At 36.9% G+C, this 20637-nt stretch overlaps 1 protein-coding gene across 2 annotated transcripts in view; it reads left to right on the forward strand.

Moving 5' to 3' along the window:
- Positions 1 to 2783: 2783 nt before the first annotated feature.
- Positions 2784 to 20637, forward strand: part of LOC117342674 (myb-like protein P) — a 93299-nt gene continuing 75445 nt past the window's right edge. For both annotated transcript variants that reach the window (XM_033904879.1, XM_033904880.1), the window contains exons 1-3: positions 2784 to 2898; positions 7403 to 7467; positions 14919 to 14999. The gene's annotated coding sequence lies outside the window, so the exon portion shown is untranslated. The remainder of the gene's footprint in view (positions 2899 to 7402; positions 7468 to 14918; positions 15000 to 20637) is intronic.

Here is a 20637-nt window from a genome sequence, read left to right on the forward strand (position 1 = left end):
GATGCTGCTCCTCCTTTAAGACAAAATGGATAAAAACCAGATTTGATCTGAAACATAACTGCCTGCGAAATGGGAACTTAGCCAAAATTTGCATAAAAATGCTTCTCCTTCTTAATGACTTAATTGATTACAACCATATTTAGTGTGAAACATCGTCGGGCAGTCGTAATCAATATAAATGAGGCTTGTCAGAAAATGTCATGCAAATAAAAATGTTTATTCTGTAATTTATATTTCAGACATTTGACAAGAGGGCCGCCAAGGCAGCATCTCCGCAGGTAAGCCATCGTTAGGTTCTAAATTAAACTTCATTTGCATATTGAAAGATTCTATGGTCTGGCCTGCAGGTGTCCCATGATTTTGTATTTAGGTTAATATCTAATTTTAAGATTGACATTTCGTTGATCAGATGATCAAGTCCCACTATTAACAGATTAAAGTGTGGATGAGAAAAACTATGAGTCGTTACAGGACTGAAATCTGTCCCTGAAAAATCGCTGACACAAAATCCTTTCTTTAAACTATGGACAATACGTACCAACAAACACATAAATGTACTTAAAATTAAAGTAGATCGACTTTTGAAAAAAAATAACAACAATACATTCATAGTTTTAATATCTTAATTTAACTGATAGATAACATAGTAACACATATGACGAAGGAAGACAACTTTTTGACTCGTGCCCTGACCAGGCCTCGAACTCACGATCTACGACACCCAATCGCCTAGCCAGAAATACCCGCAGCTTATACCACTGCACCACATCGGCGTTCTTAAAAAATGGCGCAGTGATGGTCAGCCCGATACCCTGATATGATCATTGTGGAAGTCGTCTATTAGATGATATGAATACCTGGTCGCAATGTATTTACATACATGGATACGAATTGTACATATATTATATATATTTCTCTTGGTACAACTACGACAGGAAATTCAAATCTATATCTTCGGATCACCAACACATAGTGCATATGATGCATTGTGGTAATAAGTAGATATATAACATAGTAACACAAATGACGAAGGAAGACAACTTTTTGACTCTTGCCCTGACCGGGCCTCGAACTCACGATCTACCGTCAGGGCACGAGTCAAAAAGTTGTCTTCCTTCGTCATTTGTGTTACTATGTTATATATCTATTTATTAGCACAAAGTATTATATACACTATGTGTTGGTGATCGAAAAATATAGATTTTAATTTAACTGATAGTATATATATTTACTTATAGTACTGTATTGGTTGTACATTGATGGTTGAGTTACCTCCCCTATAACAATACAGTAAACCTTTGCTATTTTGGCGGTATATAACAAGTTTGGCGGTATTTCAGGTTTAATGTTCAAATCCGAGTTTGCTGTCCAAACACTATAGCTAGTGTTTCTGTAACAACTGTGGACTTTGAAAATCAAAAACAATTTATTCATATCAAAATATTGCATCCAATTGTACATAAATATGCTTTGATAACAAATAAATATCAAATCTAATTATTTTGTTTAACTGTACATGTGTGCACGCATGTTCTACCGGGCACCGAAAAATATATAAATTGTCGTTTGTTTTGCCTTCGACTGACAAACTGTCAAAACAAACTGTTGAAGAGATGAATTTTTCTGAATGTCTGATTCAACTGTAGAGTGCTCATGTTCTAGAAATTTGACACCGGTTCATCATTAACTCATGCGAGTAATGTTTTAGATCTGTGTCCGGGGTTTATGGTATAATAAGTGTTTTATATTACTGTGTTGTTACTGTTTTTTTTGAAGTTCGAATAAAGGTCATAAAAGGACAAATTAGTGCAAAACTGTTGAAATATAGCAATTTATTTGTAAAGATTGATTGGGTATTCTGAATAGCATTCACGGACCAATCACACTGTGATATATCTAATGCTTATGTTTAACACTTGTGTCTAGCTATGGGAACAAAATATGGAGCGAAGTTGGCCAAATTATTCATGAATTAATTGGAAACAGATTTCCTGGGAACTTAATCTCGAACCTCGATAGGACGTATCTCAGCAGTGTGTTTATGATTTGGACTTTCTAACGCAAGGACGTTATTCTTTCATGATAAGTCTTAGCCGATACCTTTGCACGATCAATTGAACTTACAATGACAGTTCTACTTGTTACTTCTTGGACACTACATGATCATGAAGGAGCTATATATGGCAATTAAACGCCTTCTTATTTACTGCATTTATTGTACGTTTTTAATCGAATAAAAATTTGACTCATTATGTCTCTATCTTACCTGAAACAGAGTGATATTACCAACAAGCTAAAATTTGTATTCTATTAATTGTACATGTGACTACTTATATAAATAGGATGTTAATTCTATCGATAGCCATTATATGTAATTAGATGTACAAGTCTGTGGTATGAATTAACCACGTCAGGGTACAGGCACGAGTTTAGAATACATGTAGATATGAATCATACAGCCAGTTGTAATAATATAATCTCCGTATATATTTTTTACAGTTTAAAAAAAAAACAATCTTCTGAGTCCAACAAATTCATTGAATAAGTCATCAAGTGGCAAAATTTTCCCCTGCGACATTCTGTGTATTCTCGGCCCCAAAGAAAAAGTTCAGTGTTCCTAACAAAATTTTCAGAGAGAAACATCGATGATATTCCTCACAAACTTTATTGAGAGAAAATGTCCCACTTTTCGCACCAAAACCATAGCATAGTATACTTACAACTTGTGTCTTATAGAATCAATGGAATGTGTTTAAATCCTTTCAAAATGTACATTTTTTCCACCAGGTGTCAGCACTGGACAAGCATGAGCAGGCTGCATTATGTATACAGAGAAACTATCGTGGTTATGTAGGCAGGAAGCGCTATACAGATTTCCTTTACGACAAATACACCAAGGTAAAGTTTGAAATTCAACAATTGTTGTACATGAAATAGTAATGCCTCCCCAGGTGTTGTCAGGAATTTGGAAAGAGATGTAATTCAAATATTAGTGTTCATTGAAAATTTATTTACTAGCCCACCATCATCAGTAGTCATGCAGTCTTCTGTCAGTCGTCCTGCCATCCATATTTACGTCCATAAACAATCCTTGTCGTCGCTATTTCTTGAAAATTATTGAAGCAATGTATTTCTCAAGCTTCATGTGTATAAGGTTCTCCTTGGTCCCTAGTTGTGCCATTTTGGTCAGCTCAACAAAATGGCCTACAAACTGTTCTCTCGGATTTTGAGAATTGAAGCTTGTTATCACTATATATTTCTTGAAAAGTGCTGAAGGGTTATTTCTCAAACTTCGTGTGAAGGTTCCCCTTGGTTCCTATTCAATTAAGATTTTGCGTCAGAAAAGCAAAAAGGTTGACAGGCAGCCATATTGGATTTTGAGAATTGAAAGTTTATTATTACTTTCCTCAAACTTCATGCGTAGGTTCCAATTGGTCCCAAGTTGTACCAATTCAATTAATATTTTTGGTCAGAAAAACAAAATGCTTTCTTGGATTTTGACAATTGAAGTTTGTTATCAGCTTTGTTCTTGAAAACTACTAGAGGGACATTTCTCAAACATGATAAGTAGGTTCCCTTTGTTCTGAGTTATGTCCATTCAATTAAGATTTTTGGTCAGAGAATAAAAAAGGTTGACAGGCTGCCATCTTCAATTTTAAGAATTGAAGTTTGCTATCATTATTTCTTGAAAAGTACTAGGGATATTTTTCAAACTTCATGTGTGCAGTGTGTTCACCTTGGTCCCTAGTTGTGCCAATTTGATTTATATTTTTGATCAGAGAAATAAAATGGCTTACAGACAGCCATCCTAGATTTTGTTAATTGAAGATTATAATCACTATTTCTTGAAAACTACTTGAGGGTTTTCCTCAAACTTCATGTATACATGTTCTCTTTGGTACCTAGTTGTGCCAATTTAAGGGATATTTTTCATCTAGAAAAGAAAATGGCCATCAGTCTGCTATCTACGATTTTGAGAATTGAAGTTTGTTACACTATTTCTTGAAAAAAACCCTGAAAGGATGTTTCTCAAACGTGATTAGTAGGTTTAAACCAATTCAACTTAGGTTTTTAATCAGAAAAACAAAATGTTTTAGCTCGTCTCTTAATTTGTAGAAGAGGAAGAGCTTATGTTGTCGCCCCGGCATCGGTTTCAGCTTCGGTGTCAGTGTTGGTTTTTCAAATGTTAAGTTTTTGGTGTAAATGTTGAAAGGAAAAGTAATATATGGTAATATGGTCCCTGTGGGAGTTAAACTATCTCCTCGGAGGTCAAACTACAATATTTTTTTGGAAAAAAACCCCAATGATTTCTGGTGAAAGTGTTGAACGGTATTAATACATCACTTTATAATTGTACTAGACTTAGAGTGCTCAGATATATTTGGCAATAGAGTCCCTCTGGAGTTAAACTATCCTCTGCCGGAGATAACTAAAAGATTCTTTTGGAAATTTGGATTTGGATTTTTAACATTTTTGGAGTGAAACTGGAAAAAACAATGTGAAAATGCTCACATTAGACAATTTATACAGTTCCACATTTTTTAAGGAAGACAGCTCTCATTAAGATAATTTTTATCAAAAAATAAAAGAAATAGGTCCAAAAGCAATTACTTTTGTATTTAATATATTACATCACCATAGCTCATTTCCTGAATGTTTTTCAAGAAATAATTAACTTATTAGGTCACCTGACACGAAGTCAAGTTACCTATTCTAATCACCTTTTGTCTGTCGTTGTGCGTTGTGCGTCCGTAAACAATTTACTTTTCAACTTCTCCTCCAATACCACCAAACCAAATTCAATGAAATTTGGCGTGGAGCTTCTGTGGCTAAAGGTCACTTAAAATTGTGAATTATAATGGTCCCCACCCCCTAGGGGCCTGAGGGGTGGGGCCAAAAAGGGTCAAATTGACTAAAATTTTAAAAATCTTCTTCTCTTCTCTCAGATAAGGTGGAATCAAACACTCTTCATAGATGAAAGGGTCTTAAGGTGCTTTACTACAATTGTGAATTTCATGACCCTGGGGTCTCATGTTTCCCCCTGGCGAGGGAGTTAACTTTACTACAGTTTATATAGGGAAGTCACATTTTTGACTATTATTTGTTGGATTTGTATTGGAATTCATTCTAACTTGGTTAATATTATCAGCAATGGGATGACAGTTTGATAGTATGCACATGTATGTTGGCCCTGACTGACCCCCAGGGGCTGATGAGTGGGGCGTAATATCAATAAAGATCACTCAATGGTTGGTCACCAAGATCTCTCCGGGATATCTTGTTTGTTTTCCACTTCATAGTAACTTTCACGAATTGTTATCAAAATATGACAGACATACACAAAATATTTTTTTTTTTTTTCCCCACTTACTAGTAAGTGCAGCCTTAATTTCCTGTTAGCGTAGGGGGGTCATGAGAAAAATACAGCACTGCTACATATGTAAAATCATGGGTCCTCGTCTTGTTGATGACAGTGTTATTAGGGCCCCATATCGGGTATAAAGTAATCACTTTATATTACTACTGGCTATAACTTTGCTATTTATGGACTGATTCACATCAAACTTAGTCAAGATGTTTAGTTCACAAAAATGCACTCTTCCTTAAAGAGTCAAGGTCAAAGGCCAAAGACATCAGGGTCGTCAAAGGTCAAGGTCAAATTTTGAATCTTTTTACTGATAAATATTTTGCTATGAGACAAATTTGTTCAAAATTAAAAAAGGAGTCTTCTGACCAAAGGTTATAAGAGGAAAGGTGAACATCAGAGGTCAAGGTCAAAGACATGTCTCTGTCTGTCCGTCCTTCCGTCCGTCTGTCTGTCCCTCCCTCCCTCTATCCATCTGTTTGTCCGTCGGTCCACAAATTTTACTACTGGCTATAACTTTGGTATTTATTGAATGATTCATATGAAACTTGGTCAAGATATTAAGTTCACAAAAATGCACTCTCCCCTCAAAGGCAAGGTCAAAGGCCAAGGTCATCGGGTTCAAAGGACAAGATCAAATTTTGCATCTTATTACTGATAAACATTTTGTTATGACATGATACAGTAAAGTTGTTCAGAATTAAACAAGGGGTGTCTACTGGCCAAAGGTCAAGGTGATCAAATCAGAGGTCAAGGTCAAAATGTTGATGAAATTTGGTCAGGAGCATTACTGGGCAAATAAGATCCTAACAAGATCTAATGTTGCATAAAGGAAGGATATGGCTTGGATTGGGAGAAATGGAGGGGAGGGCAATATGGGATATGAAGCAAAAAAAAAACTTTATTTTTTTTGAAGAATAACAACTAAGATTTGGTTCGCCTGTACCTCAGTATTATTGGATCATTGTTGGGACAGGCAGTTCAATAGTAAGAAAAGATTTGAAATATAACTTCAGTGAGAGTATTTTGCCATATTCACTGAATGATCCAGATGAACAATGCAGGCCCTTTGTGCCTCTTGTTTAAAAATGAAATATTTTTGTATTCTTTAATTCCTGGTCTGTCAGTTGTCCTGATTATTGTTCATGTTACTGTATTTCCTACATCAAAATGGAGATATTTTTCAGTGGCAAATATCTGTCCTTATGTCTCAAAAATCTTAGTCCTGAAGGGTCAGAATGACCTATAGTTATTATTATAGTCATTGTGCTTCGTCATGCGTCCGTTTGTCAACTTTTCATTCAAATGACTTCTACTCAGTAACCAGAAGGCCCAGGGTACTGATATTGGGTCTGAAGTATGCTTTGATAATATCTTACAAAGTTTATTCAAATGGAAGGCTTCAACCTAATTTCAAGGTCACAGGGGTCAAATAGGCTAAACTCTTCTTCGCAATATGCAACAGACCCAGGGACTTGATATTGGTCATGTAGGATGCTGGCAAGTTTGTTCAAATGAATGCTTTGACCTTGAAGGTCATATGGGTCCAATAGGCTAAAATCTTGAAACAACTTCTTTTCAATAATTAAGAGGCCCAGAGACTTGATATTGGGCCTGTAGCACGCAGGGGTGACCAAGTTTGTTCAAATGGATGACCTTGATCTATGTGCAAGGTCAGGGGGTCAAATAAGCTAAGATCTTCAAACAACTTTTTCTCAATAACCAAGAGGCTCAGGGACTTTATATTTAGCCTGTAGCATGCTGGAGTGAAAGACTACCAAGTGAATGACCTTGACCTTCTTTCAAGGTCACACAGGTCAATAAGGCTATAATCTTTAAACAACTTCTTCTCAATAACCAAGAGGCAAATAGAAATAACAATCAAAACCATGCAATATCCCATAAAAGTGTTGTAAAAGAAATTGTCATATTGATCATCTGATGACATAATCAGTTATTTGTAAGTCCTGTTCAACCAATTATTTATAAGTTTTGATTTTCCAGCCATTTTCAAATACCAGACTTTGATATTTTCAGGAAGAACAGGCACGACTAGAAAAGATTTTGGCCCAGTATGAAGAAGGGGAACTGTTAGTGGAAAAGTAAGTGATATAAAATCAATGTATGCATTTGTAAATATTTCCTATTCTCCAAGTAATTAGTTTAATATTATTTTTAGTGATGGGAATCGGTTGGCAGAATCACAGTCGATAATCGGTAGGCCTCCAGTGAACGATTATCGATTATAATCGGAAATTAACTATTTCTACTAAATTGACCATAAAAATGCCTAAAATATATAAAGTTGCCTTTATTAAGTGTTATTTGGTGTTTGTATACAATGTAAAAGTGCCTGTTGGATGAAAATAAAGCTCATTGTCGTTTTTTAAAGTTTGTTTTCTTGTTTACAACTGTATAGTGTATATTGTATAGGCATTAGAGCTAGGAAATTATACATTGACTTATTCACTATTCAGTATTAATAAGACAAACACATATTCAATTAAAGAACAGTTTTATGTTCAAACACTCTGAACAATGAACATTAAAGAAATATTAAAACAACAGTATGCTAACAGACTCTGGACTTTGCTGCTCCCGGATAGTCAAACAGTTCTATCGTGTCCGCCATTTTGTTTATAGTTACGGAACAATGCCGGGTACATAGTTTCGTACGTACACTGGATGAAACATTTCCTGTACTTGTAATTGTATTTCTATGATGAAAATAGGATGATAAGTAGAACTGATTTTGCATAAATGGTAACTCTGCCCCATGAGGGACCAGAAGGGTGGGACCTGATAGAGGAAATGGAGGTAATTCTTTTAAATCGCTACATGTCATAAAGTTACGGATGGATTTGAACGAAATTTAGTCAGAAACATCCTTGGGGGAAGGGGAACAGATCTTGCGTAAATGGTGATTCTGACCCCAAAGGGTCCAGAAGGGCAAGGCCCAATAGGGAAAATAGAGGTAGTTTCTTTAAATCGCTACATTCAAACCCAAATGGTCAGAAAGATACTTTGAGTAAGGGGAATAGATTTTGCATAAATAGTGACTCTGACCCCCAAGGGGCCTGAGGGGTGGGGTCCTATAGAGGAAATAGAGGTAATTTCTTTAAATCACAACTTAGTCATAAAGTTATCAATTGATTTCAACACAATTCAGTCAGAAACATGTTTGGGGTAAGGGGGAATAAATTTTGTACAAATGTTGACTCTGAACCCAAAGGGGCCAGAGGGGCAGGGCCCAACATGGGAAATAGGTTATTTCTATAAATCGCTTCTTGTCATAAAATTATGAATGGATTTGAACCAAATTCAGTCAGAAGCATCCTTGGGGTAAGGGGAATAGATTTTGCACAAACTTTGAATCTGAACCCAAAGGGGCCAGAGGGTCGGGGCCCAATAGGGGAAATAGAGACAAATCATTTAAATAACTACTCCTCACAAAGTACTGAACGGATTTGAACCCAATTTGGTCAGAAACATTCTGTGGGTAAGGGGAACATATTTGCATAAATGGTGACTCTGACCCCAAAGGGTCAGGGTCCAATAGGTGAAATGGAGGTTATTCCTTTAAATCGCTACTAGTCCTAAAATGCTAAATGAATTTTAAACTATTTGGTTAAAAAGATCCTTGGGGAAAGGGGAATCATAGGTTTTACATAAATGGTGACTCCGGACCTAAGAGGCCAGAGGCCCAAGCAGGTCCCAATAGGGGAAATAGAGGCTATTCTTTTAAATGGCTAGCTACTTGTCATAAAATTATAAATGGACTTGAACATAATTTAATTAGAAACATCCTTTGGGAAAAATGAATTAATTTTGCATAAATAGTGAATCTGACCCCTAAGGGGCCAGAGGGGTGGGGTCTTTTTTAAATAGGGGAAAAAGCGGTGATTCCTTAAATCGCTACTAGTCATAAAGTTATCAATGAATTTGAGCCCAATTCAGTCAGAAGCATCCTTGGGGTAAGGGGAATAGATTTTGCACAAACTTTGAATCTGAACCCAAAGAGGCCGGAGGGTCGGGGGCCCAATAGGGGAAATAGAGACAAATCATTTAAATAACTACTCCTCACAAAGTACTGAATGGATTTGAGCCAAATCTAATCAGAAACATCCTGTGGGTAAGGGAAACAGATTTTGCATTAATGGTAACTCTGACCCCAAAGGGGCCAAAGGGGCAGGGCTCAATAGGGGAAATAGAGGCTATTCCTTTAAATCGCTACTAGGCTTAAAGTTATGAATGGATTTGAACCCAATTTGGTCAGAGACATCCTTGGGGTAAGGGGAATAGATTTTGCATAAGTGGTGACTTTGACCCCCAAGGGGCCAAAGGGGCAGAGTCCAATATGGGAAATACAGGTAATGTCTTAAAATTGCTACTAGGCTTAAAGTTATGCATGGATTTTAACCCAATTCTGTCAGAAACATCCTAACATCCTTGTGGTAAGATGAATAGATTTTACACAAATGTTGACTCTAAACCCCAAGGGGCCAGAGAAGCGGTGCCCAATGGGGGAAATGGAGTTGTTTTTTTTTTAAATCGCTACTAGTCATATAGTTATGAATGGATTTGAAATTAATTCAATCAAGTTTTGTCCCGATACCATCGCACGATCAATTGAGCTTATGAGGACAGTTCTACTCGTTAAAACTTCTTGGATACTACATGATCATTAAGGAACTATATGGCAAGCCATATTATTCACTTCATGTATTGTATGTTTTTAATCGAAAATAAACCTATAATGTAATTCATGCTGTCGCTATCTTAACTGAAACGGGCCGGTTAACATGCTTCATACCTGCAGGAACCTGACGCATGCAAGCCTCTCTTCAGAGTGATATTACCAAAAACTCCATTCGGTATGCCATAATGATCTATAGAGTTTTTACAATTATACAATTTTATTAGTACCGTCCAACCCACTTAATACAAACTCTGATAATACAAAGATTTGCTTATTCATATGGACAAGATCGACTTGTGGGGTGTAGCCTTTTGTGTGTGAAGTTGTGGGGTGCAACGCACAAGTTTAAATTAGATACGGACATCACATTTAATTTTCGTTCATTCCGTCGCTAAAAAATGCACATGCGCAATGAGGTTTAATGATGAATTATGGAAAAAAACACAAAATTACATTGAATTTCATTGCCTATAGGTGGGGGGCACAAAATTACATTGAATTTCATCGCCTATAGGAGGGGGGCACAAAATTACATTAAATTTCATCGCCTATAGGCGACAAAGATTTTTGCACAGAATGAATCGTTAATGCACCCCACAAGTATATCTTAGTGAGTGCGATCTTGTCCATATGACCATCCGGCCATCCATCCGCCCGGTGTCAACTTTTTCAATTAAACAACTTCTTCTCAATAACCAAGAGGCCCAGGGACTTGATATTGGGCCTGTATCATCCTTGACTGAAGGGCTACAAAGTTTGTTAAAATGAATGACATTGACCTTCATTCAAGTTCACATGGGTCAAATAGGCTATAACCTTCAACGAACTTCTTCTCTATAACCAAGAGAAATTTCAATGAAAATTAGTATATGGGGTTAATTTGAGGGGTGATAAACACGATGGTACTCCTGCAGGGACTTTTAGGGGACTTCTGTAATGGTTTCCAATTACAATTTGTACAAAACATGGATTTGTTTTCAGTTTGTATACAATTTTAAAGTTTTTAGCCCACCATCATCAGATGGTGGGCTATTCAAATCGCCCTGCGTCCGTGGTCCGTGGTCCGTCCGTCCGTCCGTCCGTCCCTCCGTCCCTCCGTCCCTCCGTCCGTAAACAATTCTTGTTATCGCTATTTCTCAGAAAGTACTGAAGGGATCTTTCTCAAATTTCATATTTAGGTTCCCCTTGGTGCCTAGTTATGCATATTGCATTTTGAGACCAATCTGAAAACAACATGGCCGACAGGCAGCCATCTTGGATTTTGACAATTGAAGTTTGTTATCGCTATTTCTCAGAAACTAATGAGGGGATCTTTCTGAAATTTCATATGTAGGTTCCCCTTGGTACCTAGTTATGCATATTGCATTTTGAGACCAATCTGAAAACAACATGGCCGACAGGCAGCCATCTTGGATATTGACAATTGAAGTTTGTTATCGCTATTTCTCAGAAACTAATAAGGGGATCTTTCTGAAATTTCATATGTAGGTCCGCCTCAGTGCCTAGTTATGCATATTGTATTTTGAGACTAATCGGAAAACAACATGGCCGACAGGCAGCCATCTTGGATTTTGACAATTGAAGTTTGTTATCGCTATTTCTGAGAAAGCACTGAAGGGATCTTTCTCAAATTTCATATAAAGGTTCCTCTTGGTGCCTAGTTATGCATATTGCATTTTGAGACCAATTGGAAAACAACATGGCCGACAGGCAGCCATCTTGGATTTTGACAATCAAAGTTTGTTATCGCTATTTCTCAGAAACTAATAAGGGGATCTTTCTGAAATTTCATATGTAGGTCTGCCTCAGTGCCTAGTTATGCATATTGTATTTTGAGACTAATCGGAAAACAACATGGCCGACAGGCAGCCATCTTGGATTTTGACAATTGAAGTTTGTTATCGCTATTTCTGAGAAAGCACTGAAGGGATCTTTCTCAAATTTCATATAAAGGTTCCTCTTGGTGCCTAGTTATGCATATTGCATTTTGAGACCAATTGGAAAACAACATGGCCGACAGGCAGTCATCTTGGATTTTGACAATTGAAGTTTGTTATCGCTATTTCTCAGAAAGTACTGAAGGGATCTTTCTCAAATTTCATATGTAGGTTTCCCTCAGTGCGTAGTTATGCATATTGCATTTTGAGACCAATCGAAAAACAACATGGCCGACAGGCAGCCATCTTGGATTTTGACAATTGAAGTTTGTTATCGCTATTTCTGAGAAAGCACTGAAGGGATCTTTCTCAAATTTCATATAAAGGTTCCTCTTGGTGCCTAGTTATGCATATTGCATTTTGAGACCAATTGGAAAACAACATGGCCGACAGGCAGTCATCTTGGATTTTGACAATTGAAGTTTGTTATCGCTATTTCTCAGAAAGTACTGAAGGGATCTTTCTCAAATTTCATATGTAGGTTTCCCTCAGTGCGTAGTTATGCATATTGCATTTTGAGACCAATCGAAAAACAACATGGCCGACAGGCAGCCATCTTGGATTTTGACAATTGAAGTTTGTTATCGCTATTTCTCAGAAACTTATGAAGGGATCTTTCTGAAATTTCAATTGTAGGTTTCCCTCGGTGCCTAGTTTTGCATATTGCATTTTGAGACTATTCGGAAAACAACATGGCCGACATGCAGTCATCTTGGATTTTGACAATTGAAGTTTGTTATCGCTATTTCTCAGAAAGTACTGAAGGGATCTTTCTCAAATTTCATATGTAGGTTTCCCTCAGTGCGTAGTTATGCATATTGCATTTTGAGACCAATCGAAAAACAACATGGCCGACAGGCAGCCATCTTGGATTTTGACAATTGAAGATTGTTATCGCTATTTATCAGAAATTGCTGAAAGGATCTTTCTGAATTTCATTTATAGGTTGCCCTCTGTGTCTAGTTATGCATATTGGATTTTGAGACCAGTCAGAAAACAACCTGGCTGACAGGCAGCCATCTTGTATTTTGAAAATTGAAGTTTGTTATCGCTATTGTACAGAAGGTACTGAAGGGATTTTTCTCAAATTTCATATGTAGGTTCCCCTTGGTCCCTGGTATTGCATTTTAGGACCAATCGGAAAACAACATGGCCGACAGACAGCCATTATTGCTAAATCTTAAATTTTATATATAGGTTGCCCTTGTTTGAAAAGTACTAGAGGGCTGTTTCTGAATTTACACAGATTAGTAAGACTTAGAAGAAGGGAAAAGTAGAGAAAAGATCAATCTGACATGGAACCTATAAAGATCATTCAATGGTGGGCGCCAAGATCCCTCTGGGATCTCTTGTTATATTTACATTTTCACTTCGCTCCGCCTCAATGAACATAGTAAACTCAGATCACTTCATTTCCCGTTGAAGATTTTGGGTCGTGTGCTTCTGTTCTGAGAGACGAATCACTTTCTTGCCGGCGTGTGAATACATTCACTGAGTTTACAATGGCGATCGAGTTCTGTACCGCCAGACTTGAATGCACTTTCATGTTGTGAATTGTGTAACATTGTTATAAACGTATATGAACACAAGTGGAATAGCCGCTTTATGTGCTAATAAAAATGCCAGTATAATGCAGACAGTTTAGAAAACAGGATGTGACAGAACACGGACACTCTCGATAGCACCAAGCTCATGACCTACGTATCGCAGTAGGTCTAGCGTTAGCTGTATCTCGAATGCCATGCTTAATACCGTTTCAGTGGTCACAGAAAATAAACCTTAATTTAAACACTATTTAACAACACAAAACAGACTGTAGCAGAAGTATGCTATATCGAGAACAGGGACACATTATTGTCGTAATTTGACTCAATCTAAACATATGGAGGACACAAGTTTCCGGCCGTCGAATACCGCCAATTTTCAAATCAATGTTTCTTTACTTACTATTATCTGAATTTACATCCCAAAACGCCAGTGCGACAATGAAATCCAATATTTCAAGAACACCATGTACATCACCAGCTAACCTGCGACTAAAATCAACATTGTTACACTTTTTCTCGAGCTCTGAATATCCCGGCTAGACTTCGTCACATCATTTTTTTAACCGAGTCCATGTGTCTTGAGTGACCAAATCACACACATACTATACTGTCAACACTGCACTTAAAATTCATATCTATATGGGTATTGCTAAGTTTGTATTATACAATATCATAAATATTTGTTATAAATGAATATTTTACCTTGAAAATATCGTATCTATGTGTATCAACATCGTAATAATCAAAACATGTATGGCACTATATTTTGTGTTGCCTTGGCGACGAGAACAGTTGACTGTCTGCTGTTCCACTACTGTGCACACATGTACGATAAGTATAACAATGTTACAAAGTGACGCACTTACGTCACACTGTTGCGACCGAATTTTGCAATCTGATGGCAAAGTTTTTAATTTGGTTAACGTAAATATAAGGATTGATTGTCAATTTTGTTGCTTGCATGGACTGGTGAAGGGAAGTGAACCTCGTGCAAATGGTACATAAACTGCTTCGCAGTTCACTTCATTTGCACGAGGTTCACTTCCCTTCATCAGTCCATGCAAGCAACAAAATTGACAATCAATCATTAAGTATAATTATTACCAACTTACTAAACTTACTTTTAGAGATTGCTGCAAAGAATGGACAATGATAAGTAACATTATATAACATAATTGACAGTAGCCCAGTTACTTTTCTAACTTCAATTTTTCGCCCTGACTTTAAACCATTAGATTTTATGTGATTTTTACACTTGCACTGGAAGCTACTCTACAAATTCATGGTATCTGCAAGGAATGACTTTGGAAAGTATATATTTAATGCTGTTTTGACTTTAATTCAAAGAACTTCACTTGTTTTTTTTACAGTCACCAGTTAGAGGTTCTATTAGATGACAATGCTACGACCCGCAGGAACCGAAACCGCAATTATGTATCCCAAGTAATCACGTAAGTAAATTAAAGCAGATGAAATTAAATTAATTTTGAGGCACGGTGGTCTAGTACTGGTAGGACATTGGACACATGACTGAAGGATCATTAGTTTAAGACCCTGGCGTTGTGCTATATCCTTAAACAAGAATGTTACTCGGTTGTGTTCTAGTTAACTCAACTGTAAGTATGTATGTGATAGGGCAGTGCTGGAAATCAATTAAAGGCCCCATAACTATGCAAGAATAATTATGTCCCCCAAACGAAGTGGGGTTACATATTGTTTTTGCTCCGTTTCTTATTATTCTTATTCTTATTCTTATTATTCTTATTTCTTCCACTTTCTTCTGTGTGCAACCAGGTATTTTTTTCGCGATCGGACATCCAAGATGGCCGCCAGAGCCCACTTCCTGTTTTTAGATTTCGGTCTCCGATTTCAGTGAAAATTGGTGTATATGGGTTTTTAGGGATGCCAAATAACGTGGTAACATTTCCGAAAAGATTTGTTGCCTTGGTAATGAAATGGTGGCCTGTGATTGGTCGAAATTTAGATGCTGTCGGATTAAGCTGAAAATTGGTACATAGGGGTATTGAGGGAAGGCAAACACAAAGGTACCACTTACGAAACCGTCTGTTGCCATGGAAACGAAATTGAGGCTTCTGATTGGTTCAAATTTAGATATTGTCCGATTTTAATGAAATTTGATATGTAGGTACATCATGGGACACCAGTCACTCCCGTTACCTCACTTCCACATTTTAACAAAATGGCCACCATTTCCTGGCCACTGATTGGTTCAAATTTAGATATTGTCCGATTTTAATGAAAGTTGGTATGTAGGTACATCATGGGACACCAATCACTCTCTTAGCCTCACTTCCGCATTTTAACAAAATGGCCACCATTTCCTGGCCTCTGATTGGTCTAAATTTACATATTGTCTGATTTTGATGAAATTTGGTACGTAGGTACATCATGGGACACTGGTCACTCTTGTAACCTCACTTTCACTTTCTAATAAAATGGCCGCCATTTCCTGACCTCTGATTGGTCTAAATTTAGGTGTTGTTCGATTTCAATGAAATTTGGTATATAGGAATAATGAGGGATGCCGAACATAATTGTGCGACTGCGGGAGCGTTTGGGGGACATCTGTAATGGTTTCCCATTACAATCAGTACTTGATTGTGAATTATTTTATAAGCAGTACCTAGTAGTACATTGTACCGTATTTGACCTAATAAGGGCGCCCCTACCTTTTTTCAAGGAAATAAATCTTTGACTGAGTGTCAAAATGGTGTTCAAAAGTAATAATTCATGTGAAATATTTTGCTACTTTATGTGTTCAATTTTCTTCAGCAAATTAAGTAACTGGAACACATGTTTTCGCCACATTTTGTGTATTCCTACAGGCTTCAGATGACATGTCAGTGCAAAGAGCACCCAAAACTAAACACATATACAAATAATAACTTACCATCTTTATTTGAAGGTAAAGTAAAGACTTCATTCTTGTTGATAAATAACTTTTGTTCAGAACATAAAGCTAGTAAAAGACATTGTAAATCAATTATTAGGTCAAAGAAAACGATGTTTGATATGATCTGGGAAATCACCTGTTTCTATAAATAGAACACAAAAGAGTTCCATTTGAACATAAATGGTGGAACACACGTTCTCTGGTCTAAAGATCAGCTGGCATGGTTTACAAGTTTACAGGAGTATTCAAGTGGTGTTAAAGCTTAATATATGATAATGATTAGATATCTTCATCTGGAATATTTTTATGACTGAATATTTTACCGTTTCCACAACCTTGGATATTCTGCTATAAGGTATAGTCTGTTTCATAAAACTTCAGAATAACTTATCTTAATAAGGGTGCCCCCACTGTTAATTACCCGCGCCCTGCGCCCTTATTAGGTCAAATACGGTAATCAGTTTTTTATCTGCATTTAAATGATCTAGAACATGCAACTTGACTGTCCAATCAGAAGCAGGTGAGTGATACATGCCCGTTTGGCCTCTTGTTTTTGTTTTAACAGGACCAGCAGTCCTGGTGAGCTATACAAAACAAAACAAAAAATACTGGTAACAAATGATACTGAAAGAATATATCATAACAAAACAAAATGAAAATGTTTCATAGAACAAACTTCAAAATTCAAATGACTCAGTGAAATATCTCATCTTTATTGATTATGCTTTCCAGCCCAATTCCATGCATCATGCATCAACAATCATGACAGAGGCTATATTTTATTACATACAACCAGTATAGTTGACTCACTAACAATTGTAGGTGGAGTCGGCTAACTAGTTAATCATAATGGAGCCTGTATACTGCATTTATCTGCAAAAAAGCCCATGCCCCCTTTAATTAATTTTGCCGAATGAATTTTAAAAGAGTAAGGTAACAATGTTTCACGAATAAGCTCTTCCAATTAAACTTTAATACTAAACCCTTTACACTAGGGAGGGGGCTACTTTAAAGAAAAATATGGGTACATACATTATTACTGTGCAGTAGTAAACTGCATTTATCTGCAAAAAAGCCCATGCCCCCTTTAATTTTGCCGAATGAATCCCCCCCCCCCCCCCCCCCCCCCCCTGGTAGAGACAATCTCCAGGCTAAATACACTGTTTACAAGCTGTTATTATTAAGATATTGTCAGAGTCGGTGTAAACATTGTCTCGGATTACAAATAAAGACTGGGCATATCTCCAGGGATACAGAGACTATTGAATTGGTTACTCACAGCCTTTTAATCATCAATTTCATCTGACAAATCATTGTATTGATCTCCTCATGCCTGATCTGGCTGGATCAGATCTTTGTCTTGTCATCTGTTTATAATGCTGGGGAGTATGTTATGTGTATCAGAATTCCATACATTCCCCACAAACAGCCTCATTCACATTAGAGAAACATCCACAACCACTGAAGCTTTTTGTACCACAAATTGAGACATGGATTTAAATTCGGATCTGGAGGTCGAAGGTCACTGGAGGCCAGGAGTAGTTCAAGTGTAAGGGTTATAGGAGATCACAGGAATTTAAGTATGATGGTGAAGGAGGCCACAGATTTTCATGTATGGAGTTATGGGAGGTCAGCAAGTTACAAGAGTTCCTGTATGAGGTTTAGCTGGTTAGAAAATGCTAGCTGGTACACTGTTAGAGTCTGTCAATAAGGGTGATGACATATTTTATAGCTACAGAGGCTGTGAATGGTTGTCAGTGCTGACAGGCTGACTATAAATTCTGCTACCTAGCTGTCTAGTGTTAGCTGATAAGGCTGCATGTTATCTGGTCATGCATGGTAGTGGAATAGCACTTACTCAGTTAGCCTCGACTGAAGCTTTGACTTCTGCAATAAACCGATACACTGATAAAATATATTGAATTTACCACTGATTCTTGTTTTTGTTTCAAGAAACAAGGATTTAATGTGATTACTGAATTGATATACGGTATTGACTTGTAGATCTTTGCTAACATAGATAAATGTTACAAAAACCTGTATAAATGTGTACTACCAATATAAACACTGTAGGATTACATGTAAAACATTTGTACTACCCGAAGAAACACTACAGAGAATTACCTGTATAAAAACTATGGGAGATTACCTGTATAAACACTATGGGGAATTACCTGTATAAACACTATGGGAGATTACCTGTATAAACACTATGGAGAATTACCTGTATAAACACTATCGAGGATTACTGGTATAAATACTAGAGAATTACCTGTATAAACACTATGGGCGATTACCTGTATAAACACTATGGAGGATTACCTATATAAACACTATGGAGGATTACCTGTATAAACACTATGGATGATTACCTGTATAAACACTAGGTAATTACCTGTATTAACACTATGGAGGATTACCTGTATAAACACTATGGAGGATTACCTGTATAAACACGATGGATGATTACCTGTATAAACACTTTGGAGAATTACCTGTATAAACACTATGGATGATTACCTGTACAAACACTATGGAGAATTACCTGTATAAACACTATGGAGGATTACCTGTATAAACACTATGGAGGATTACCTGTATAAACACTAGATAATTACCTGTATAAACACTATGGAGGATTACCTGTATAAATACTATGGAGGATTACCTATAAAAACAATATGGGAGATTACCTGTATAAACGGGAGATTACCTGTATAAACACTAGAGAATTACCTGTATAACACTATGGGTAATTACCTGTATTAACACAATGGAGGAATACCTGTATAAACACTATGGCGGATTACCTGTATAAACACTATGGAGGATTACCTATATAAACACTATGGGGGATTACCTGTATAAACACTAGATAATTACCTGTATAAACACTAGATAATTACCTGTATAAACACTATGGAGGATTACCTGTATAAACACTATGGATGTTTACCCGTATAAACAATATGGAGGATTACCTGTATAAACACGGGGATGATTACCATTATAACTTAGTACTACCTGTATAAACATTTCTTGTATTACTAACAGCATTACATATTACCTGTATAAACCTAATTTCACTCTTTTTAATTTTGTTCCATGTAGGGCCAAAGTCTTCATAGAAGGATTATTTCTGATACAATAAGTGACAATGTGACCGAGACGTTATAAAACCATTTAAAGTACAGTCCAACCCGGGTAATGGGGTACATAAGATATTCATGCTAATATTAACACTCCGTGGAGGCTGAAGGTTGGTAGATAATTAGAGGGGGAGAGGTTCCAGATAACTGTTGTTGGGATATATTCTAATGTCAACATTGGGAGAGGGTCCAGATAACTGATGTAGGGATACATGCTGATGTCAACATTGGGAGAAGGTCCAGATAACTGCTGTAGGGATACATGCTAATGTCAACATTGGGAGAGGGTCCAGATAACTGATGTAGGGATACATGCTGATGTCAACATTGGGAGAGGGGTCCAGATAACTGTTGTAGGGATATATTCTAATGTCAACATTGGGAGAGGGTCCAGATAACTGATGTAGGGATACATGCTGATGTCAACATTGGGAGAGAGTTCCAGATAACTGCTGTAGGGATACATGCTGATGTCAACATTGGGAGAGGGTCCAGATAACTGATGTAGGGATACATGCTGATGTCAACATTGGGAGTGGGTCCAGATAACTGCTGTAGGGATACATGCTGATGTCAACATTGGGAGAGAGGTCCAGATAACTGATGTAGGGATATATTCTAATGTCAACATTGGGAGAGGGTACAGATGACTGATGTATGGATACATGCTGATGTCAACATTGGGAGAGGGTCCAGATAACTGATGTAGGGATACATGCTGATGTCAACATTGGGAGAGAGGTCCAGATAACTGTTGTAGGGATTCATGCCAAAGGCCAGCTGAAGACATTATATCCGATAGCTTTCTGGTCATAAAACACGATTGTAAATTCTAAATTATTTACAAGCTCAAACTTGTTTTTCAGACTTTTTTTATAGCCTGTATACCCTTTTGATTTGGAGACATTGCCTTGGTGAAAACATTGTTAATTGTCTATAAGATTAATACTTAATGTTTGGTTGTGTAATGTTTATTGTCTATAAGATTAATGCTGAATGTTTGGTTGTGTAATAAAGTTGGTAATA

The sequence above is a fragment of the Pecten maximus genome, chromosome 14 (genome assembly GCF_902652985.1).
Source record: "Pecten maximus chromosome 14, xPecMax1.1, whole genome shotgun sequence".
NCBI lineage: Eukaryota > Metazoa > Mollusca > Bivalvia > Pectinida > Pectinidae > Pecten > Pecten maximus.